A 25,252-nucleotide genomic window follows, 5' to 3' on the forward strand; every position below is an offset into this window, starting at 1 on the left:
TTAATTTTCGAATATTCAAATAAACTGTTTTAAAAAATGACGTGTAGTTGTGTACACGTCAGTGAAAAAAAACGCTGGGAACATCCCTAGGTAGTATAGTACATGAAGTAGAAACTTCTGTACTTAGCCTGAGGTTACAGCTAAACTGTACTGTACTGTATACTGTGGAGTGTGTCGTCTAACCTCAATGTGTCGTCATGGCGTCAGGCGCAAACAAATCTGTACTGTACTGTACTGTACTGTATTCTGCGTACAGAGTGATAAATAATATGAGGAATGCACTCCATGATGAGCGTGAGCGATCCAGTGACGTGCCCACACTGTGCCCACACTGGGCCCACTCTGTGCCCACGCTGGGCCCACTGCCCAGTAGCTTCCCAGGGGGAGTCGGTGTTAATCCAATAAGACCGGGAACGCATCTGTGTCACCACTTTAACCAGTATTTTATACTTTGGCTATTCAAAAATAGCAGCTCTACAAGCTCATAGTGCGGCACCGAGTGCCACGCTATGACCTTGTAGATCTGCTATTTTTGAAAAATCGTGAAAATGTGTGCAAATCGTTGAATATATATATATATATTTTAAAGTGAACATTTGTAACTAAAATCTTTGCTTCTGGGGGGTCCTTGGAACAACATATGTTGAGATGAGGGTCCGCGGCCAAATGCATATCATGTTGGGGGTCCTTGATATGAAACAGTTTGAGAACCACTGATATTATAGCAACATAAGTGTTTTAAAAAAACAGAAGCAAATATTTGAGTTACATGTTACATGAGTTGTGTTCGCTTTGAAAAGATTTGCACACATTTTCATGATTTTTCAAAAATAGCAGATCTACAAGCTCATATCGCGGCACTCGGTGCCACGATATGAGCTTGTAGATCTGCTATTTTTGAATAGCCAAAGTATAAGATAATGGTTAAAATGACAGATGTTTTCCCGGTCTTAATGGGTTAAGTCTCATTTTATCCTCTGGTGAATGACATAGTTACACCAGAGACAATGACACTACTCAGTTGAAGAGTAATTTTTTGTCGTGTGACAAAGCTTACAATGCGTCACATGGCTATTTTTGGCAAAGAGATTCAGCGTAGATGATGAGTCTGTGATATTGTGTCTGTTGTATGTATCAAAACGCCAGTGGTGTAAAGTAACTAAGTACATGTACTCAAGTACTGCACTTAAGTAAAATGTTTAGGTATTTTTAGTTTTACTTTACTGGAGTATTTCCAATTTTCCATGCTTTTTCTTCTACTCCACTACATCTCAGAGGCAAATATTGTACTTTTACTCCACTACAATTATTTGAAAACTTTCGTTACTAGTTACTTTACGGATATACATTATTACTTTATTACTTTTATTACTTTATTATAAAACATACATTAACCACTTTAGCCCTATTTAGTACGTAGGCTATTTGAAAATAGCAGATCTACAAGCTCATAACGCGTCGCGTCGTGACGTGTTGTGATCTGGTATTTTCAAACATTTTAGTACTTTTGGTACTTTAAGTACATTTTGATACCAATACTTTTGTACTTTTACTCAAGTACATTTTTAATTCCGGACTTTTACTTGTATTTCTAAATTCAAAACAATTTACTTGAGTATTTCTAAATTTCAGTATTAATACTTTTACATAAGTAAAATATCTGAGTACTTTTTCCACCACTGCAAAACGCTGATGTGCTCTTTCCTGTTAACACCAAATAAATTCAATCATTCAAGGGATATTTTTTTGGTTTAAACAAAATGTTTATTCTACTATATCAATTAGGCTTTAGAGTTGTGTTCTCTTATGACACATTAATGCGGTCCAATTATTATGCAGGTTACAGGTGTTACTCAGGGATATAAGGAACCTTATTGAACAGAGATGGTTCAATGCACAGATGCTCACTTGATCTCCTGCAGCCAGTACTGCTGAGACACACACACACACACACACACACACACACACACACACACACACACACACACACACACACACACACACACACACACACACACACACACACACACACACACGTCGGCCTGCATTGTGCTACAGACTTCAATGGTCAAAATAAAAACCCGTTATGAATGCGAGCATGTTCCGGAACACGTTACCATGGTGACGGGATATGGGGGGGGGGGGGGTGCAGGACCACCCCACGCTAGTGTCTACATGTCCGGATGGGATGATGAATGACACACGTGTCATAGTGTCTACGTGTCCGGATGGCATGATGAATGACACATGGTTAACGGACATGTGGCAACGCAGTACACACACACACGTTTGACCCGGGCTGACACAGCTGTGATTGATGGTTGTAGAAGGGCCACTTCATATTCCATCCTTTAACCCATTAAGACCCGAGGCCCATTCTACAAAATGTCTTCTAAATCCTGACATTGATGTTGCTACATCAGTGGTTCTCAAACTCTTTCATGTGAAGGATCCCCAACTTTATATGTATTTGGCCGCCGACCCCCCCCCCCCATCTCAAAATATGTTGTTCCAGGGACCCCCCAGAAGCAAAGATTTGAGTTACAAATGATCGCTTTAAAAAATATATATATTCAAAGATTTGCACACATTTTCAAGATCTTTCAAAAAAATAGCAGATCTACAAGCTCATATGTGAGCTTGTAGATATGCTATTTTTGAATAGCCATACAATAATGGTTTAAGTGGTCATACAGATGCGTTCCCGGTCTTAATGGGTTAATGTTTGTGTGTAAATCAGTGTCTTTGTCTTACAAGCATGTCGCACTGAATATAGCGGAATAATCTACAAGCTATTGTCAGCTTGTAGATTGGCTATTTCTGCTTTGAAAGTGAAAGCAAAAGGGTCAAAGGTGAGGTAAAGTGATTTGCTTTGGTTAAAATACGTGTTAAATAACTATATTGTGATACTACTATAGAGTGTTTGTTCAGTAACAGTGTTAAATAGCTCTATATTGTGATAGTAATCATTGCTATAGAGTGTTGGTTCAGTAACAGTGTTAAATAACACTATAGTGTGATAGTAATCATTGCTATATAGTGTTTGTTCAGTAACAGTGTGAAATAGCTCTATATTGTGATAATAATCATTGCTATAGAGTGTTTGTTCAGTAACAGTGTTAAATAACACTATAGTGTGATAGTAATCATTGCTATATAGTGTTTGTTCAGTAACAGTGTTAAATAGCTTTATATTGTGATAGTAATCATTGCTATAGAGAGTTTGTTCAGTAACAGTGTTAAATAGCTCTATATTGTGATAGTAATCATTACTATAGAGTGTTTGTTCAGTAACAGTGTTAAATAGCTCTATATTGTGATAGTAATCATTGCTATAGATAGTTTGTTCAGTAACAGTGTTAAATAACACTATAGTGTGATAGTAATCATTGCTATATAGTGTTTGTTCAGTAGCAGGATTCTCCATGTCTCTCCAGCTCTTTATTAAACAGAAAATGCATTTCCAGGTCAGGATACCAATGTTTATCCAATCAGTATAGAGAACTTAGACAGGATACAGATTAAACAAGTGAAATTGGAAGTGATGACACAAAGAGATGAAGCTGATGAAATGGGTACTCTCTTCTGATTGGCTGAAATTTTGCCACCCACCTGAAAATGTATTTTCTGTTTATTAAAGAACTGGAGAGACATGGAGACTCCTGTTACTGAACAAACACTATAGCAATGAGTACTATCAGAATATAGTGCTTTATAACCTTTCAACAACAACAAAAAAGTTTTAACCAACAAATATCACGTACACCCTATACCTTTATCTGTAGCTGTGTGTTTTATGAATGTTGAACCAATGAACAGAATTAACAAGAGCTTGTGACTAAATAATAACTACATTGGATCCATTGGAACAAGGGTTCTTTTCATTTTCTTCCAGTTCCTGTAAAGTAAGGGTCTATGACGTACAAGGTTCCTTTCAACCCGACAAAGACAATATGTCTGACCTGGGCACAGTGGGCGGGACACACGGGTGATTGATTGGTGCAGAAGAGTCAATCAGAACGCCTGGCCAGGCCTTGAATAGGGAAGCATCTGTCATTTTAGATGTTAACCACTTTAACCATTATCTTATACTTTGGCTGTTCAAAAATAGCAGATATACAAGCTCATAGCGCGGCACCGAGTGCCGCGCTATGAGCTTGTAGATCTGCTATTTTGTTTTTATTCGTGAACATTTTTGCAAATCTTTGAATATATATATTTTAAAGCGAACATTTGTAACTCAAATCTTTGCTTCTGGGGGATTCTACAAATGTCTTCTAAATCCTAACAGTTTTAAAAAAAAACGTATGTTGCTATAATATCAGTGGTTCTCAAACTTTTTTCAAGTCAAGGACCCCCGAAATGATATGTATTTGGCCACGGACCCCCATCTCAAAATATTTTGTTCCAGGGACCCCCAGAAGCAAAGATTTGAGTTAAAAATTTTGGCTTAAAAAAATTAAATGAACATATTCAAAGATTTGCACAAATCTTCACGATTTTCCAAAAATAGCAGATCTACAAGATCATAGCGCAGCACTCGTGTAATTATTTGTGTGACAATTAATGGTGAAGTAAAATGTTGTGATTTGTGACCTAAGTCCTATAAGCACGTTGACTTGTTGACACACACCTCTTACTGTAAAGCCCCAAAATAATCCAGACGGTTCTGCTCCTAAAACATAAAGAAATCAAGGAATTATGTTTTTTTATTTTTTTTTAACAAGCAACAGGCGGGATGCGTTATACTGTAGTCTCTTGATCTTATTACCAGTGTTGCCAGATTTTGTGAGAGAAACAAGCAACCAGGTCTGGGAAAACCAGCCCAAAAGAAGCGACTATGGGCCACATGAGCACTTTAACATATACATCAGCTATTTGAAAATAGCAGATCAACAAGCTCACAACCGCGACGCGTTGTGAGCTTGTAGATCGGCTATTTTCAAATAAAATCGTGCGGGGAAATTATTATAAGCAGATCTGGCAACCCTGCTGATTACTCTGTTTCAACCACTGGAATTAACTGACAAAAGTGTCTGTGCGCACGCGCGCACGTGCATGCGTGTGCGTGTGTGTGTGTGTGTGTGTGTGTGACTATTATTGTGAGGGCCCAAATGTCCCCACATATAGCAGCATTTGAGACAGACATACCGAGGACCATTTCCTCACAATGTCTGGATTAAAGGGTTGTGGTTGAAGGTATTATGCCTCATTTATACTTGGGCGTCACACACTGAAAATAGCAGATCTACAAGCTCACAATGTGTGCCACGCTGTGACACATTGTGAGCTTGTAGATCTGCTGTTTTTGCCGTTTGGCAAAGTAATTGTACGAATGGCATTGTGTGTGTGTGTGTGTGTGTGTGTGTGTGTGTGTGTGTGTGTGTGTGTGTGTGTGTGTGTGTGTGTGTGTGTGTGTGTGTGTGTGTGTGTGTGTGTGTGTGTGTGTGTGTGTGTGTGTGTGTGTGTGTGTGTGTGTGAGAGAGAGTGTGGGGCACTTAAGTTTGAGCTCTGAGCTGTGAATGCTTTGAATACAGATCAGAGATGAAACAGTCTCAACAGTAAGTGTGCCAGTCTACCAGCTAGGTGGTGGTCTTTACTGGAGTATTTCCAGTTTTCTGTACTTTTACTTCTACTCCACTACATCTCAGAGGCAAATATTGTACTTTTACTCCACTTGTTTATTGCAGATATACATTATTATATTATAAAACATACATTAACCACTTTAACGCCCTATTTTATACATAAGCTATTTATATACCGATATGCTCACCATTTTTTTCAAAAAAACTGTTTTAGAAGACATTTGTAGAATCCCCAGAAGCAAAGGTTTGAGTTAAAAATGTTCGCTTTAAAAACTATATATATTCAAAGATTTTCACACATTTTCACGATAAAAAAAAAATAGCAGATCTACATGCTCATGAGCTTGTAGATCTGCTATTTTTTTAATGGCCAAAGAAATCTTAACACACGACCACACACGACACATGCATGTTACATGTTCTAAAGCCACCGTGTTAAAACAAACACAACACTGGAATGGAAGGGAAACTGTTACCAAAAATATACATTATCACAATACTCTACTGTAACACTGGGGCTTCTCGAAACACACACACACGCACGCACGCACACCCCCTGCTGCATCACCTATAGTGTGGTTGGAAAATACCATTATGTCATCCTGGTTGCACTTCCTTGCCCGACCACACGGCGGTGCTGTGACTACAGCAGACAGAGGAGATGGATGGATGGATGGATGGACTGACGATCATGCAGTCTCATGCAAACATTAACATATTAAAATGTAATTTAGATAGCATCTGGCATCCTATAGTTTATATAGTTTCAATGTACATTATTATTACGTTTTTATATGATACTTTTTAGACTGATGATAGGCTCTTGGTTTACCTGTGGATGATCCTAAATGAGATTCCTGAGGCACTACACTTGTCTCTATTACCTTGTGTTTACCTTGTTTACTTTATATCGCTCTGGATTCATCGGGAAACTTTGGATTTTCAAAACTTAGCAGATATACAAGCTCATACTGCTTGTAGATCTGCTATTTTTTGAAAAATCATCATATCTTTGAATATATATATATTGTTGCTGTCCGGCAGAAACCAGCTATCTCCATTTTGATGCTTTTGCATTTTCTTTCCATAAATCAGTGCTATTGAACACCCTTAACGTCTGTGTTGATAACAAATTATATTGAACCAATGAAAAGCATTAAAAAGCGCTTCTGACAAAACCAGCTAACTCCATTGGATCCTCAAACTTTCTGCTAAACCAGCTCAGTCCATCAAAGGGGGGTGGAGTTAGCTGGTTTTGCTGACTCCAGGCTCCACCCCCTTTCCAACCTCATAGTGAGCTTGGAGGTCCATTCAGCTGTTCTTATCAATGATGAACTCTGTTAAACTTATGTTGCTATAATATCTGTGTTTCTCAAACTTTTTCATGTCAAGGACCCCCAAAATGATATGTATTTGCCCGCGGACCCCCATCTAAAAATGTGTTGACCCCCAGAAGCAAAGATCTGAGTTAAAAATGTTCGCTTTAAAAATATTATATTCAAAGATTTGCACAAATTTTCACGATAAAAAAAAAACAGATCTACAAGTTCATAGCGTGGCACTCGGCGCCCCACCATGAGCTTGTAGATCTGCTATTTTAGCAAAGCCAAAGTGGTTACACAGATGCGTTCCCGGTTGTAATGGATTAAGACCTGCTGTGCCTACATTGTAAATGGATGGATGGATGGATGGTAGTATAATGGCCTTCCGGTTGAGTTTACTCGTGGTTGCGTTTATTGTGCGTTTATCGTGCGTGGTTCCGTTTATTGTGACATGTTATCATCTCTCTCTCTCTCTCTCTCTCTCTCTCCCCCAACCAGCCAGCTGTCTGTTACAATATGGATGTACATCATTGTCATCATTGTTAATCATTTCTATTGGAGTTTTTCACGTCAAGCCTTAATATGCATATGAGCCTCTCTCTCTCTTAAAACTCTCCCTATCTATCTTTTCACCTCTAATTCTCTCTCTTTCTCCATGTCTCTCTCTGACTGGGGTCTCCATTTGGCTTTGGTTCTGTTAGGATGTTTAACATTGTTATGGTGGCTCAGCTCTGTATCTCAGACCTCTCTCACTCACACACACACACACACACACACACACACACACACACACACACACACACACACACACACGCACACGCACACGCACACGCACACACAGAGCACCGTTTCCATGGGATACACACAGAACCGTGCAACGCAAGGAGGGCGGCAGAGGAGCGGTCACTGGTCTGCATGGGAGGGGGGATGACAGTAGACGGATGAGGGAATGAGAGGTGTTGAGAGAGAGAGAGAGAGAGGGTGGGGGTCTTTGGATGGATGGGTGGCAGGAGGGAGGGGAGGGGGCGGGCAGCAGAGCGAGCCCAGGCCAGGCGGGTGGCATCATGGCAGTGTGTGTGTGTGTGTGTGTGTGTGTGTGTGTGTGTGTGTGTGTGTGTGTGTGTGTGTGTGTGTTTGGTGGGGGTGGAGGTGGGGTGGGGGGGGCTCCTTCCTTCCTCGCATCCGCCACCCTCAAAATCCCCCCCCGCCCCCATTCCTCTCGCGTCAGTCAGTCAGTCCACCTCCTTGGTCGGTGGGTTCCTGGCGGACAGCATCTGCGGCCCTGCTTTACATGCAGAACACACCCCCGTGGAGAGGGGCGTCTCCGCCTTGACGAGGAGGGTCCGCCACGGGGTCCGCATAGCGGCCAAAAGAAAAGCATTCCTGAGGCCGGCGTCTGTCTCTCTCTCTCTCTCTCTCTCTCTCTCTCTCTCTCTCTCTCTCTCTCTCTCTCTCTCTCTCTCTCTCTCTCTCTCTCTCTCTCTCTCTCTCTCTCTCTTCCAGTGATCAAGTGATGGGGGGGACACATGAATGTGTTGCAGATAAAAGCCTGAGCTATACTTCGTCGTGCGATGGTGGTCCGTGAGCCGAACATAGCCGATCTGAAAGCTCACAGCGTTGTGCTCTTATAGATCGGCTATTTTCGGCCTACGGTGTGTGGGGGGGCACTGGGGCACGACAACAAAACTCTACTTCAAACTTTGTCACGTTTTTCAGGTTTCCACAAAAAAAAATTCGTACAAGGCTTCCCTCTTAAAGGAGAGATCCGCCCTAAAATACATATATATTTTGTCTGCCTATAATCATTCACCAACATACCTGATGCGGTTCATTATTTTTTAAGAGCCCCTGTTGTCTGTTTCAGAGACCCCTCCCGCCGGCAGAATGGGAGTACTGAGTATGAATTAAATTTGCCTATTTTAGCAGCTCCAAAGTTCGTTTTTTTTCCACTAATCCTCATGTGTGAGTGTCTTGACTCTCAAACATGCACTGAATGTCCCTTATGAGCTGCCGTTCATACAGAACGACATGGACCTGGTTTTTTGTTTCACTCACAGAATCTGGCAACACTAGCTTCCAAATGGTTCTGTTTGTACACTCTCAGAGTTATGATGGTACTTGAAATTAAAAAAAGTTTGAAAACCAACAGTCCGGTAATGTAATTAATTGTATATCAGACGTGAAGTCCACATAACCTGCTCTGACAGTGTGATAAAAGCAGGTACAGGAAACAAATCCAATTGTGATGCAACCCATTCCATGGTTCCTCAGTGTTGGATCTGGTTCCTTTGGTTCTGGATCTCAATGTTGAGAAAAGCTCATTTTTGATGCTGCGTCAAGGCAATCAGAAGGTTGCTGTGCTCTGAAGTTGTGATGGGTATTGGCAAGAACCTCACAATACGATAGGTATCACGATACTTGGGTCACGATACGATTGTATCTCGATATTTTGCGATGCGATACATATTGCGATATATATTGAGATGAATCACTGGAGGTTGAACTAGCTATGTCGCTGTACTGACATCTAGAGGAGCGGAGTGTCAGGACCGGACTTCTACCATTGGTTTCTATGCATGGGAACAGAGTTTTTTTTCTCCAAAAGTATCGCGATACTACGGCCTGGAGTATCGATACAGTATTGGGAAATAAAATATCGCGATATATTGCCATATCGATTATATCGCCCATCTCTACTCTGAATTAGGTGTGGATAGGTACGCTCTACACCACAAAAAAAAACACAGATAGAGATCAGCTTTACATCTAGAGAGAGAGTTTTGAAACTGTTGTCATGTGTCTTTGTATGTGTTAAGCCCTATTTATACTTTGTTGTATGACGGTGACGCCGACCGAAAATGTCCACTGTACCAGTGGTTCTCAAACTTTTTCATGCCAAAATGATATGTATTTGGCTCATCTCAAAATATTTTGTTCCAGGGAAATCCCAGCAGATATATATATATATATAATATATATATATATATATATATATATATATATATATATATATATATATATATATATATATATATATATATATTTATATATATATGCAAATCCCGCTATGCATGATGGGATTGATAGCCCAGTAGTACTATCTATCTGAGATCCATTCAACTGGTCTTTTCTCTACTGATAGTAGGGGTTACTAAGCACAAAAAAGGGCCAAATCGTTACGCGGCGGATAAAAGCACCAAATTTGGTACACGCACTCTTTAGGATGTATCTCATCATCTCAGAAGGGGTGCCCAAAAATTTGGACCCATAAAAGGGTTTTTTAAAGGAAAAATCTAAAATGGCCGCCAGAAATGACCCATGATTCCTAAAAGTTGATATAATTCTGACATTTTGGCTGATTGTGCTAAATATAACTTTTACATTTATAGTAAATAGACTGATATTAAAGGATTTGGCAAAAATAACCCATGAAAAATGTCTTAAATATTTTTTAAACAACTCTAAATGCCCAAAATTGTCTTAAAAACCACTCTGAATAAGATGACCTTCCACATTAATCCTTTTCTAAGTGATATATTGTCAATGCCAAATATACTTAATTGTTTTCTAAAACTTTTAAAAGACCCTATGAATGATTACCAATAATTGTGCCCTCTATTGGGGCACAACTCCATAGCGTTTTAATGCCCCAAAAATGTAGGAGAGTGTGGGAGCAGACAGGTTCTCGTGCTTGGAATGTGGGAGCAGACAGGTTCTCGTGCTTGAAATTAAACAAAGTTGCAACCTTGTGCGGGAAAGCAGAAGATCAAAGACACACACACCAGCACCCCCCCCCCCCCCCCCCCACCTTGTGTGGGAAAGCAGGAGATCAGAGACAGACACACCTGCACTGAGTGGAAGGGGTGTGTCTTCTTAATAAGATTTTCTCTGCTTCTCATGTTCTGTTCAGTTGTCTGTACACATACTTGAAGTAAAGACCTAACTTGAGCAGCAGTAGCCTACTACCTTTATTTAAACAACAGCCTTTTTAAAGGCTTCCAAACACTAGATTACATTACATTTCCGTCAATTATCAGACACTTTGTTTGATTTGATTAGATTTGTATTTTACAAATCATTTTAGTTAGGGTCAGTTTAGTTTCAGTTAGGGTAAGAAAACATGGACTGGAGTGTGTGTGTTATTTGTTCAGAGGGAGGAGGGGATATGAGGTGTCCAGCAGATTCTCTGCAAAAAAAACAGTGAAGAGGTGTACAACACTTTCCTTAAGTTAGTTGAAGAATTTAGGGAATTGGATGGGATGCCTGTAGAGATTGATTTCAAAGGCTGTGGTACAGTTCAAGCTTTTGAAGAAAATAAAGCCAAATGGCACAAGTCATGCCATCTGAAATTTTCCCTCTCAAAATTGGAGAAACTAAGAATGAGTCAGGCTCAGAAAAAAAAAAAACAAGACTCTGTTGATGAAGACTTGCGGCGTTCCAAGCGCCAATCCATGTCAAACACATGTCTTACTGAGTGCCTGTTTTGCTCTCTGAAGACAGGTAAACTTCATCAATGTTCAACGATGGAGCTTGATGACAGTCTGCGTAAAATGGCCACTAAAATGCAGGACACAGCTCTGTTAGGAAAAATTTCAGGGGGGGATCTAATTGCGATTGAAGCAAAATACCATCTTGACTGTCTTGTTAAATACAGAAACACGTACAGGAGTGTCCAAAGGTCTGAGAAAAACACTGTTTCAATTGAAACTGACAAATGTGCTGAAGCATTGGTTTTTGCTGAATTGGTGTCATATATAGAAAGCAATCTGGAAGAGGGAACACACATTTTCAAACTAACAGAACTACATTGTTTCTATGAAAGTCGGCTAAGTCAGCTTGGTATAAACAAAACAATCAACAAAACAAGACTTAAATCACAAATTATGGGTCATTTTCATGGATGTCAGGACCAATCTTGTGGAAAAACAACATTAATTGTTTTTAAAGATGGAATGCAGGCCATGCTGAAAGAATGCACAATGGATCCAAACTATGATAAAGAGGCACTTGCATTGGCAAAAATAGTCAAATCAATTCGCAATGATGTATTAGACTATACACGGTTTGAATTTGATGGTCACTTCCCACAGAACTGTCAGAACGATTCCGTCCCACCAAGCTTGAAGGCGCTAGTTTCCATGCTACTTAATGGCCCTAATGTCTCTAGTCAAGATAGTGATGTTTCTCAGGCATGCCTAACTATTTCACAGCTGATACTTTTCAATATGAAGAAAAGACCTCATGCAGCAGGTCCATCAAGGGCTGCCAAATTTCACGAGCCACCTCTTCCTCTTTATATTGGTCTTAAAGTTCACACTGAAACGAGAAGCAAGAGCACTGTCAATGATCTCCACGCATTAGGAATCAGTGTACACTACCCCCGTGTCCTTGAGGTTGAAAATCAGCTTGGAGCTGCTGTCTGTCGAAATTACATGGCACAGGACCTGGTCTGCCCTGCTATCCTAAGGAAAGGTCTTTTCACTGTTGGGGCACTTGATAACAGCTCAGGGATCATTCCATGGTACTGGAATAAGTGTGTTCCAATTTCCAACCTTTTCAAACGCAGGTGTTTGTAGAGAACAAATTACTATTGAACCAAATGAAAATGATAGCCTCCTTCTTCCTGAGAAGTACACAACTGTTCCAGCTGTTACTTGCAATCCAAAGGCTATCTCTGTGCCTAAAGCAAAGCAAAGTAATATCAATGGTAAAATTGACATGGCAAAAGCAGAAGAGGAAAAATGGGCAGATCATGCAACCCTGCTCCTTAAAAGTGATACAATAGATAGAGGACACTTTATCTCTTGGGCAGCATACCATGCGTCTCTTCAGCCAGAACCATCTGACCCACCTGCTATAAGCTCACTTCTTCCTCTTTTTAATGAAAAAGCAGCCAGTTTTGCTATGGTCAAACATGGCATGGATGTACTAAAGCAGATTACACAACACCTCAATCCTGGTCAAGCCCCAGTAATGGCATTTGATCAACCACTGTACGCCCTCGCAAAAATGGTTCAATGGAGCTTTCCAGACTCTTATGGTGAGAACAAATTTGTGATTATGTTTGGTGGGTTACACATCGAAATGGCTCTGTGGAACACAATTGGAGAAATATTGGAGGGAAGTGGTTGGACAAATGCAATATGTGATGCTGGGGTGGCCACCTCTGGGACAGCAGACTCCTTCTTGAAGGCAGCACACTTAACCAAAACCAGGCACAGTCATCAAGTATCGCTGCTAGCCTTGTCAAAGCTTCAGAAGGATGCATGGCTGTTGGAATCTACAAGTACTTCCTTTGAGGTATGGAGAGCAGAGATGATCAGAAAGTACCCAACTTTCCAATTCTGGAACATTGTTCTTGAATTTGAGAAACTTGTGATGATTTTTGTCCGTGCTCACAGAATCAGAGATTTTGAACTTTATGTGGAAGTTCTGGAGGCATTAGCCCCGTGGTTTTTTGCACTGGACAGAACCAACTATGCTAGATGGATCCCTATCCACATACGTGATATGAAAGCTCTGCCACCATGTATCAAGAACGAACTGTGTAACTTCTGGTCTATTCCAAAAACTAAAAATAGGTTCTCGTGCATGCCGATTGATCAAGCCCACGAACAAAATAATGAGTTAGTAAAAGGTAGAGGAGGTGCTATTGGTCTTACAGAGAACCCCACCGCCTTTCGGCGATGGATGGTAGCAGGACCAGAGAAGGCTAGGCTACTTGTTGATTTTGAATCACAGTACATGGATTCAGGCGTAAACTCTTTGCATCTACAACATGAGCAGAGCTCCTCATACCAGCAAACCTATCAAAAACAGGTTTCAAACATGTGCCACGCAATCTCAGCCATGGGCAATCCATTCCAAGATACATGTCAAGAATTGCTTGTCCTGGACACCCGAAACTGTGCAAATGAAGATGTTGTCAACACTGTGCGTACTATTGAGGTGTTGGGAACTACTCAGTATCAGAGATATGTGAAGGAAGTCATTGTTGATGGGAAAACACCCATTCACCAGAGCATTAAGAGGAACAACCTTCCTCTTTTCAAGAATGCAAAAGCAAAGCCAAGATCCAAGGAGAAAACAAAACTTTCAGCTTTGAAAAGTGACTGTAACCTCTTCAGTCAACTTTACATCGCTAGCAAGTTTAGAGATGGCAACCTGGATGAGTTCTTCTCTCATGAGAATGCTATTTATCCTCCAGCCCTGTCCAAAGACAGTAAACTAAATTTGCCTTCTCAGAAATCAGATTTGTTGGGTCTAATAGCGGCTGATACTTACCCACCAGTACCATCCTCTATTGATGCTAAAATAATCGATGGAGCCGCTATCGCACATGCCCTGCCTGTTGACAAAGTATCTACCTTTGGTGAATATGCCAGTGATGTTTTCCTGCCATGGCTAGAGCTTCAGTTGAAGGCCTGTGAGAGAGTTGACATGGTCTGGGATGTATACAAAACAAATAGCCTCAAAGAATCAACAAGAGAAAAGAGAGGACATGGTGTCCGACAAAAAGTTGGTGAGATGACTAAGCTTCCCCGCAAGTTCTCTGATTTCCTAAAAAACCCGATGAACAAGGAAGAGCTCTTTGAAATGCTAGCCGAGACGGTTAACTCCACCACGTTCGAACCAGGGAAGCAAGTATATGCGACTAAAGGTAGACATGTGCTTTCATCAGGTGCTCTAGCCACAATGCCAGACTGTGATCATGAGGAGGCAGACACTAGAGTATGCATCCATCTGAAAGATGCTCTAGAAAAGGGTGCAAAGACAATCGTGATTCGAACAGTGGATACGGATATCGTAGTGATTCTCGTGGGTCTGTTTGGACAGCTTATTGAAGAGTACCCAAATATAGGTCTCTGGGTTGCTTTTGGTATGGGGCATAACTTCCAGGAAATATGCATCAACACAATTTTCAACAAGCTGGGGAGGAAAATGAGTTTGGCTCTACCGGGATTCCACTCATTCACAGGCTGTGATACAACTTCGCAGTTCCAGGGAAAAGGCAAAAAGACAGCCTGGGCTGCCTGGAAATCATTTCCAGAAGTGACAAAAGCCTTCACTGCTATGATGGTTAATCCTTTTGAAGTGCTTAGCCAGGGATCAAACAGTTTTGCAGTGCTAGAAAGATACACCTGTGTTCTGTATGACAAGACAACTGACATTGAAAATGTCAATGAGCTAAGGAAGGACCTGTTTGCTAAAAAATGTCTCTCAATGGAACACATTCCTCCCACACAGGCTGCACTGCTACAACATTCCCATCGAGCAGTCTACCAATCTGGCATTTGGTCGAGAAGCCTGAAAGCTATGCAATCTCTACCATCTCCTGAAAAATATGGATGGATTAAAGTCGATGATTCGTGGACACCTTTATGGACACTCTTGCCAGAGGCTGCCAAAGTTTGTAGAGAACTCCTCAAGTGTGGCTGCAAAGCTGAGCCCCTCTGTTCGAGAAAGTGTCGATGCCGGGATGCTGGGTTACCTTGCACAGCATTATGCCAATGTGCTGGTAATTGTGAAATGGCACACATGAATAGTCACTAAACACAAAAAACAGATTCTTTAGGTGTCTTTTGCATCATCGGTCAACACTGTAGGCAGCCATTTTCAATTTTGTCAATAACTCACTTCCTGTTTCAGATTATTTTGGGCACCCCTTCTAGGATGTTTTAGGATGACCCAAGGGACATGTGTGCCAAATTGTATGCTTTTTGGAGATTCTATAGGCTTTTTGAGCCAATCGCCAACACTGTAGGCGGCCATTTTCAATTTTGTCAATAACTCACTTCCTGTTGTAGACTTTTTTGGGCACCCCTTCTAGGATGTCTTAGGATGACCCAAGGGACATGTGTGCCAAATTTTATGCTTTTTGGAGATTCTTTAGTTGTCTTTTGAGTCAATCGACAACACTAGGCGGCCATTTTCAATTTGGTCAATAACTCACTTCCTGTTTCAGATTTTTTTGGGCACCCCTTCTAGGATGTCTTAGGATGACCCAAGGGACATGTGTGCCAAATTTTATGCTTTTTGGAGATTCTTTTGGTGTCTTTTGAGTCAACGGTCAACAGTTTAGGTGGCCATTTTGGATTTTGTCCATAACTCACTTCCTGTTTAAGATTTTTTTGGGCACCCCTTCTAGGATGTTTTAGGATGACCCAAGGGACATCTGTATCAAATTTCATGCTTTTATCCGCCGCGTAACGATTTTTCACTTAGTAACCCCTACTATGAAGAGTTTTAACTTGACTTCAGTTCTATAAGCTGTAGTTTCAAAACTATTCACTCAATCTTATTAACCAATATATCATTATTTTGCTATGATTCCCTGCTTTCATATGCCATGAAAAAACGAAAATGAAAAAAGCCTAGATGACTTATCCTTCATCGCGGTGGGTCACATATATATATATCTTGGCTATATATATTTTCATTTGTATGCAATGATTTGCGCAAATTCTCAAAATCTTTCAAAAATAGCAGATCTACAAGCTCATAGCGCGGCACTCTGTGCCGCGCTATGCGCTTGCAGATCTTTTATTTTTTAATAGCCAAAGTATAAAATATGCTTAAAGTGGTTACAACGATTGTGACGCTATATTATAATTTTTTTGCTGGGGACCCCCTGGTACCCCCCCAATGACCCCTGGGGGTTCCCGGACCCCACTTTGAGAACCGATGAAGCTCACATGCAAGCTTTATGTGTGAGCTCATAGGTTGGCTATTTTCACCGCTGACACCATCGTGCGACGGATCGAATTAGGCATTAGCGTTCCTGACCTTCCTTGCCCACCACCACCCTGCAGCCCAGGAGCCGCTCCGCTGTGCTGTTACACCATTGTTAACCCATTCAATCCGGGAACACATCTGTGTCATTTTAGATGTTAAGCTATAACCATTGTTCTATACTTTACTTTGGCTATTAAAAAATAGCAGATCTACAAGCTCATAGCGCGGCACCGAATGCCGCGCTATGAGCTTGTAGATCTGCTTTTTTTTCTTTTTTTATCGTGAAAATTTGTGCAAATCTTTGAATATATATATTTTTTAAAGCCAACATTTGTAACCCAAATCTTTGCTTCTGGGGGGGGTCCCTGGAACAAACGTTTTTGAGAGGGGGGTCCGCGACGGCCAAATTCATATCATTTTGGGGGTTCTTGACATGAACGAGTTTGAGAACCTCTGATAATATAGCAACATTTCGTTTTTTTCAGAAAACTGTTAGGATTTAGGAGACATTTGTAGAATCCCCCAGAAGCAAAGATTTGAGTTAAAAGTATCCGTTCAAAGATTTGCAAAAAAAAGAATCTATTAAAAATAAATAAATAGCAGATCTACAAGCTCATAGTGCCGCGCTGTGAGCTTGTATATCTGCTATTTTTGAATATATAAAAAATTGCACACAGATGCGTTCCCGGTCTTAATGGGTTAAAAGAGGAAAACCAGCCACGGAGCACGCATACATAATAATGTAATATTGTACTTTCTCCTTTTGTTCTTTTTCCTTCCATTATGGAAGGTGTTAGGTCACTGCGCTGCCCAGAACAATGTGACCCGCTCTCACCAGATGTCAGCGCATGTGACTCATGTCATCAGTGGACCGCATACGTGCCTGCCTGTCTGCCAGTGTGCTGGAACAACTGCTTTTACTTTTTTAGCAGGGGTGTAAAGTAACTAAAGTATATTTACTCAAGTACTGTACTTAAGTACAATTTTGAGATACTTTGACTTTACTGGAGTATTTCCAATTGTCTACGCATTTACTTCTACTCCACTACATCTCAGATGCAAATATTGTACTTTTACTCCCACTACAGTTATTTGAAAGCTTTAGTTACTAGTTACTTTGCAGATATGAATGATTACATTTTAAAACATACATTAACTACTGTAGCCCTATTTTATACATACTACAAGCTCACAAGCGACGCGTTTTGAGCCTGTAGATCTGCTATTTTCCAACATTTTAGTACTTTTACTTTTGATTTTCCCTTTTTTCGAAATACGTCATCATGTTTTTAAATAGCAGATCTACAAACTCAGCTTGTAGATTGACTATGTTCTAATAGCAGAAGTCTAAAATGTGGTTTGTGGATAATGCATGGTTTTGTAATAATAATGAAAGTTGAAAGTCCTCAAAGTATTAACTCTTTGACTGCCAGAGTATTTTCATAAAGTACTCCCCCAGTGCCAGCAATTTTCGTGTTTTTTTATTTTTATATTTTGAATTTTTCTCATGAAAATAATTTAAGGACACATAATGTAAAGACCCAGCACAAATCCGCCACTAGAGCGCAGCACATGACAACTTGATCATGTCGTTGGGTCTCTCTCACCCTTCTTCATAGATTAGACAAGGAAAAACATGAAAACGGATGTGACGTCCCCCCCATTGTTTTGATCGGCGAAAATTACGTTGTGATATACGACGGCGATGACTGATCGTCACCCAGACCATAGATTATAGAAGAGAACCGTTCCGTTTGTCCGTTATACCGTGTGAAAACCCGTTTATTTACCTATTTTGGACGAAAATGACTGGGGAAAAGAATCAAAAACCGGAAACGGAATCCAGGTCATGGAACCGGATGCAGATGTCCGTGAAGTAAGTGGAACTCGAGAATAACATTGAATATTAAGCAGCATAGCGCAATCAGAGATTAAACAATGAACGCGCGTCCAGCGCGTCGAGCGCGTCGACGGCCAACTGGACAAAGTAGCACTTGACGCGTTATCGCGTCGTCCGCAGTCAAAGAGTTAACTTACATTTTTCAAAAAAAATTCAAAAAAGTAGGAACGCCACCTGCCAGGAAACGCACGCACGCACGCACGCACGCACGCACGCACGCACGCACGCACGCACGCACGCACGCACGCACGCACGCACGCACGCACGCACGCACGCACGCACGCACGCACGCACGCACGCACGCACGCACGCACGCACGCACGCACGCACGCGCACCTATAATGCATTGTAGTTCTCTGTCAGAGTAGTTGTATTTCTTGTCAGAGTGTCCTGCTCTCAGACATAGTGCCAGCTGTTTTTCCTTCCATGCAGCGGACATAATGGCGGGCCTGTCTGTCGTCTCGGGTCACACCCCCCCCCCCCCACCCCCCCATGACGTCAGTCTGACAGAGTAGCAGGGAGCTGTTTAAAGCTGTTTAAAGGCTAATGTCTTACAGACATTGTAGTCTAGAGGCCTGGACTGTCATTCTGCTGTTCTGCTGCTCTGCTTGTTATAGCCAACGTCTCTGGGCTGTGTGTGTGTGTGTGTGTGTGTGTGTGTGTGTGTGTGTGTGTGTGTGTGTGTGTGTGTGTGTGTGTGTGTGTGTGTGTGTGTGTGTGTGTGTGTGTGTGTGTGTGTGTGTGTGTGTGTGTGTGTGTGTGTGTGTGTGTGTGTGTGTGTGTGTGTGTGTGTGTGTGTGTGTGTGTGTGTGTGTGTGTGTGTGTTTGTCACTGGAACACACGGCTGGTATTTTCGGCGAATGTGTTTCTTTTCAAACGGTTATATGGGCAACATTAATGACAGACATACACCCTTATGCACCATACACATTACATTGCGATTATTTTAATAATACATAGAAATTCAAATTATATTATCCTTTTGGCCTATAAAGGTGAACCCACAGGTGAGGATGTGATGTGAATCAATGTAGAGTAGACCTCCTCTGGAGATACCTGAGTGAGATGGATGGATGAGGGACAGCCAGCACATATATTTTAAATCCTCGCCCCATAATAATAGTATATAGCCTATATTCTAGGCCAGTGGTTCTCAACCAGTGGTCCTTGAGGGGGTTCCAGGTGGTCCCCAGCTAACTGATGGAGAGTTGCTAACCAAATGGACCCATATAGATTTTTAACTCTTTGAGAGCGTAAAATGAAACCAAATGGACCCTTACGGGTCCATTTGGTTTCATTTTACGCTCTCAAGAGTTAAATTATTGTTAAACATCTGCATTACTTAATTAAAGAATTGTTATTTTGATCAACGTTTGCCTGTTATCTCTCCTATGGTACCAACATCAATACAGCATGGATGGAATTGTGGACAAAATCGTATCCAACGATAACAAAATATTCTTTTGGGTCTGAGAGTCTAAATCTCATCAAACGGTGGTTCTGTGGCTCAAATGCCGAATAAATACTGGTCCTTGATATGAAAAGGGTTGAAAACCACTGAACTAGGCTACTAGATGTGAGGGCCAGGCTACTAGATGTGAGGGCCAGGCTACTAAATGTTCTACTGTGTTACTGTTGCAATTAACCCTATCCGACGTAAAACGCGCAGATTGCAGCTTTTAGTGATCAGATGGCAAAGCTACTATTACAGATGACATCCATCCACCAGTGACCCACCAAACTCTTTAGATGTTTGATGTTTTTACCTTTTTTTCAGTCTCCTAGGATTGGCTGTCTTTGTGTAACTAGTGTGCAAAAATAAACGTAGGAAATGAATGCTCTTGCCTGGATGAATGTTAACATTACACATATCAGGACATAGATTGCTTTGGGCTCAGGCTTCAAAGAGCGGGGCCTTCACCAGAGCCAGACTATGAAAGAGATGAATGAGCTGTTTTCCATGCCTGTATGTCAATCAAACTCCATGTGAATGAATATGTCTGTTCATTCCCTACAGTGTGATGAATGCATATACAGAACCAGATGGACATTAACCCATTAAGCCCGGCAACGCATCTGTGTCATTTTTTTATTTCTTTGGCTATTCAAAAACAGCAGATCTAGTTTTAGGGGGAAAAAAACGTGAAAATGTTTGCAAATCTTTGAATAAATATATGCATTTTTAACTCTTTGCTTCTGGGGGTCCCTGGAACAAAATATTTTTAGATGGGGGTCTGCGGACAAATACATACATTTTGGGTGGTCCTTGACATGAAAAAGTTTGAGAACCACTGATATTATAGCAACATAAGTGTTGCTATAAAAAAAAAATCACACCCAGTGTGAAGTGGGCGGTGTGGTCATCACAGTGGTCATCATAGTGATGGAAGCTCACTTAAAAAAAAAATTGATTTTTGGAAGTGCATAATCCTATTTATAGGTTATTAATGTCATCATGTGTCTCGCTAGCCAATCACAGTGCTGAATAGAGTCAGCCAATAGAGTCAGCCAATCACAGTACAGCTAGGTGGGCTAGGTGGGCCAATCACAGTGCAGGAAACTAATACTAACGAGGTATCTCAACCCCACTTATAGGGGCGGCTACACCGCCCAAAAACTGTTAGATTTAGAAGACATTTGTAGAATCCCCAGAAGCAAAGAGTTAAACATGTTTGCTTTAAAAATATACATGTGTATTCAAAGATTTGCACCAAATTTTCACGATAATTATGAGCTTGTAGATCTGCTATTTTTGAATAGCCAAAGTATAAAATGATGGTTAAAGTGGTTACACAGATGCATTCCCGGTCTTAATGGGTTAAATGAAGGGCTATAGGACACTAAGTCAGTGCACACTATAGTTGAAGTCGTACCAGCATGTTGTGTGGTGGTTTTATGAACCGTATCAACCAGACCCAGCAGGTCAGGAAGGTGAACAGGACCTTGTCTGAAGCTGATTATAGTTTTTTATAGTGTTTATTTTCATCTTGTTTCAACTTTTTGGTTTTCAATTTTGGTTGGTTGGTTTCGTTGGTTTGGCTAGTAGGCTGGCTTCTGGTTGGCTTGTTGGTTGGTTGGTAGGCTTGTAGGCTAGGAGGCTGGCTTCTGGTTGGCTGGTTGGTTGGTTGGTAGGCTTGTAGGCTGGCTTCTGGTTGGCTGGTTGGGTGCTTGGTTGGTGGGTAGGCTGGCTTCTGGTTGGTTGGTTTGGTTGGTTGGCTAGTAGGCTGGCTTCTGGTTGGTTGGCTGGTTGGTCGGTTGGTAGGCTGGCTTCTGGTTGGTTGGGTGGCTGGCATGCTGGTTTCTGGTTGGCTAGTTGACTGGCAGTCTGGTTTTTGGTTGGCTGGTTGCCTGGCAGTCTGGTCTCTGGTTAGTTGGTTGGTTGGTTGGTTGGTTGGTTGGTTGGTTGGGTGGGTGTTTTCTGGTTGGTTGGTTGGCTTGCAGGCTGGTTTCTGATTGGTTGGCTGGGTGGTGGATGGTCACATGCTGCTGTGTGTGTGAAGAAGAAGAAGGTCCACTGTACTCATCTCAGCCCATTCACCACTAGAGATGGGCAATATAATCAATATGGCAATATATCACGATATTTTCTTTCCCAATACCCCCCCCAAAAAACTCTGTTCCCATGCATAGAAACCAATGGTAGAAGTCTGGTCCTGACACGCCACTCCTCTAGATGTCGCTGTGCTATAGCTAGTTCGCCTTCCAGTGATTCGTCTCAATATATATCGCAATAGCTGCATCAGTCTCTCTCTCCAGCTACATACGTGTGTGTGTGTGTGTGTGTGTGTGTGTGTGTGTGTGTGTGTGTGTGTGTGTGTGTGTGTGTGTGTGTGTGTGTGTGTGTGTGTGTGTGTGTGTGTGTGTGTGTGTGTGTGTGTGTGTGTGTGTGTGTGTGTGTGTGTGTGTTTTGTTCTACAGTCACCAGATGCCAAGTTGTTCTACAGCTCAGGCCTCAGACCCTGTCTAATCTTAGCTGGATGCCTTTCTTTGGCCGATCAAAGAGTAGGATATGCTTTATGGCGTTCTGAGCGGTACGCGTATGGCCGTGTGTGTGTGTGTGGCCGGCCGCCATAGAGGGGAAACTCCTGTAAAACGGTCCACACTTCTCTTTAAAAGGGTATGTTTTACTTTGCTGTTTTGGAATTCACCCTCTTGTGTACTTGACAAACCGAAGTCTTAAGTGCTCACACCCCCAACAGGAATGTAAGGAGTGTTAGAGTGTGTGTGTGTGTGTTTGTGTGTGTGTAGCGTGTGTGTGTGTGTGTGTGTGTGTGTGTGCGTGTGCGTGTGTGTGTGTGTGTGTGTGTGTGCGTGTGTGCGTGCGTGCATCCAGACATTTTGAGTCTGAGAAAGTTCCAACTGGTTTCATGTGTATCTGATTAATGCACATGACAACACCCCCAAAGCGTGGAAAAAAAACAAACACCAATAAAGAAGGACTAACAATACAATTACAGTGAGATTCTTGAGCAGCGCCGTGTCTTAACCCATTAAAGCCGGGAACGCATCTGTGTGTCATTTTGAGATTTCTTTGGCTATTCAAAAATAGCAGATCTACAAGCTCATAGCGCGGCACCGAGTGCCACGCTATGAGCTTGTAGATCTGCTATTTTTGTTATAGCCACAGTTTAAAATGTGGGCACATCTTTGAATATAGATATATTTTTTTTAAAGCGAACATTTTTAACTCAAATCTTTGATTTTGGGGATTCTACAAATGTCTTCTAAATCCTAACAGTTTGTTTTGAAAAAAAAACATATGTTGCTATAATAATAGGTCAAGGACCCCCAAAATTATATGTATTTGGCCGCGTACCCCCATCTCAACATATTTTGTTCCAGGGACCCCCCCAGAAGCAAATATGAGTTAAAAATGTTCACTTAAAAAATATATACATTCAAAGATTTGCACACATTTTCAAGATTTTTTTGAAAAATAGCAGATCTACAAGCTCATAGCGCGGCACTCGGTGCCGCGCTATGAGCTTGTAGATCTGCTATTTTTTCAATAGCCAAAGTTTAAAACAACGGTGAAAGTGGTTACACAGTATGCGTTCCCGGTCTTAATGGGTTAAATGAACAACAGGCCCCGGCCCCGCGCCGCCCCGCCCCCACGTCATTCGGTTACATTTTTACTGTATGGTGGTTTTACATTGAATGTTTGCCCTCGACTCGTGTGTCTTTGAAAGTCGCTTTTCCATCGCAGAGCCAGTAATTTTGGTTCCTTTATATCTCGCATAGTGCAGATGTCACACAGCTTAAACTCGTTCACTCACTGTGCCCTCTGCACTGGGTTCTGTCAGATGATGCTGCCACACACACACACACACACACACACACACACACACGCACACGCACACACGCACGTTTTCATGCCAAGGACCCCCACATTGATATGCATTTGGCCGCGGACCCCCTATCTGTAATTAATTGTTGTGCCAGGGACCCTCAGAAGCCAATATTTGAGTTAAAAAGGTTAGCTTAAAAAAAAAAAACCTATATATTCAAAGATTTGCACACATTTTCACGATTAAAAAAAAATAGCAGATATACAAGCTCATAGCGCGGCACCGCGCTATGAGCTTGTAGATCTGCTGTTTTTGAATAGCCAAAGCTAAGTGGTTAAATGTATTGTGACGCTATGTTAACTAATTTAGCTGGGGACCCCCTGGTACCCCCTCAAGGCCCCGGACCACTGGTTGAGAATCGCTGCAATAGACCATTGGTTCTCAGCCTTGTGGGCCGCGAGGGTATTGCAAGTGGGCCCCCAAATAATTGGCAAAAGAAGATGATAATATACAAACAAGATATGACCCAGGTTGCTCTCTCCAGCGTCCCTGCACGGAACCAAATGGACCCGTGGTCCTGTACCCTTTCGCTCACGGACTAACAAAAACGGCCAAAATGGCAGTAAATAGTTTATGAACAGAGCTAAATCAGTTTGTGTGCCTCAGTAAGGGCTTGTGTGCGTTGTCTTGTTTTGTCTGGGTCGCTGTTGGAGGCGGCGCTGTGTGCGCGCACTCTCAACACCTCTGTTGCGCAACATTCCTTATTTCCCTTACTCACGCCTGTAAGGCAGCAATTTATGCAGTTTACCATGTTGTACCGTGGTGGCTGCCTCCATGCGTTTCTTTAGGAGAATAAAGTACCTTTCCCAATGAAAAAAGAAACGCACATGGACGATAGCGGCCGGCAGCTTAAAGGGTTATACAAAACAACCATTTTTGACCCTGGCAAAAGCATATTCAGTATATTTGGTAAAAAAAAAAAAACGTTTTTATTTATTTAAATTTATTATTTTGTTATTTTTATTATCTATCTACACAAAGGTGTTATGAGTATGACCTCATGAGAGTGTATACATTTAAACTGGTCCATTTGGTTACATTTGTACACTCTCAGAGTTGCAAATGGATGAATTAAAGACCAAATTGAATTGGTTGTTGCCGCCATAATATCATGACATATTTCCTACTGAAACAGGGGCTGTGTGCATCTCAGCCAATCACCATGTTCGGGGGGTTGTCCACTGACACGTTCAGCCCCATAGTTCTGCCGTCTGTCCCGTCCTCGCAGGCTATGGGATTTAAACCGTGCAAGGCATGTGTTAACCCATTAAGACCGGGAACGCATCTGTCTCAATTTAGATTTCTTTGACAATTGTGTGTGTGTGTGTTTGTGTGGGGGGGGGGGTGGGGGTCCCTGGA

Source organism: Gymnoscopelus braueri (assembly GCF_963280865.1).
Source record: "Gymnoscopelus braueri genome assembly, chromosome: 9".
Taxonomy (NCBI): Eukaryota; Metazoa; Chordata; class Actinopteri; order Myctophiformes; family Myctophidae; genus Gymnoscopelus; species Gymnoscopelus braueri.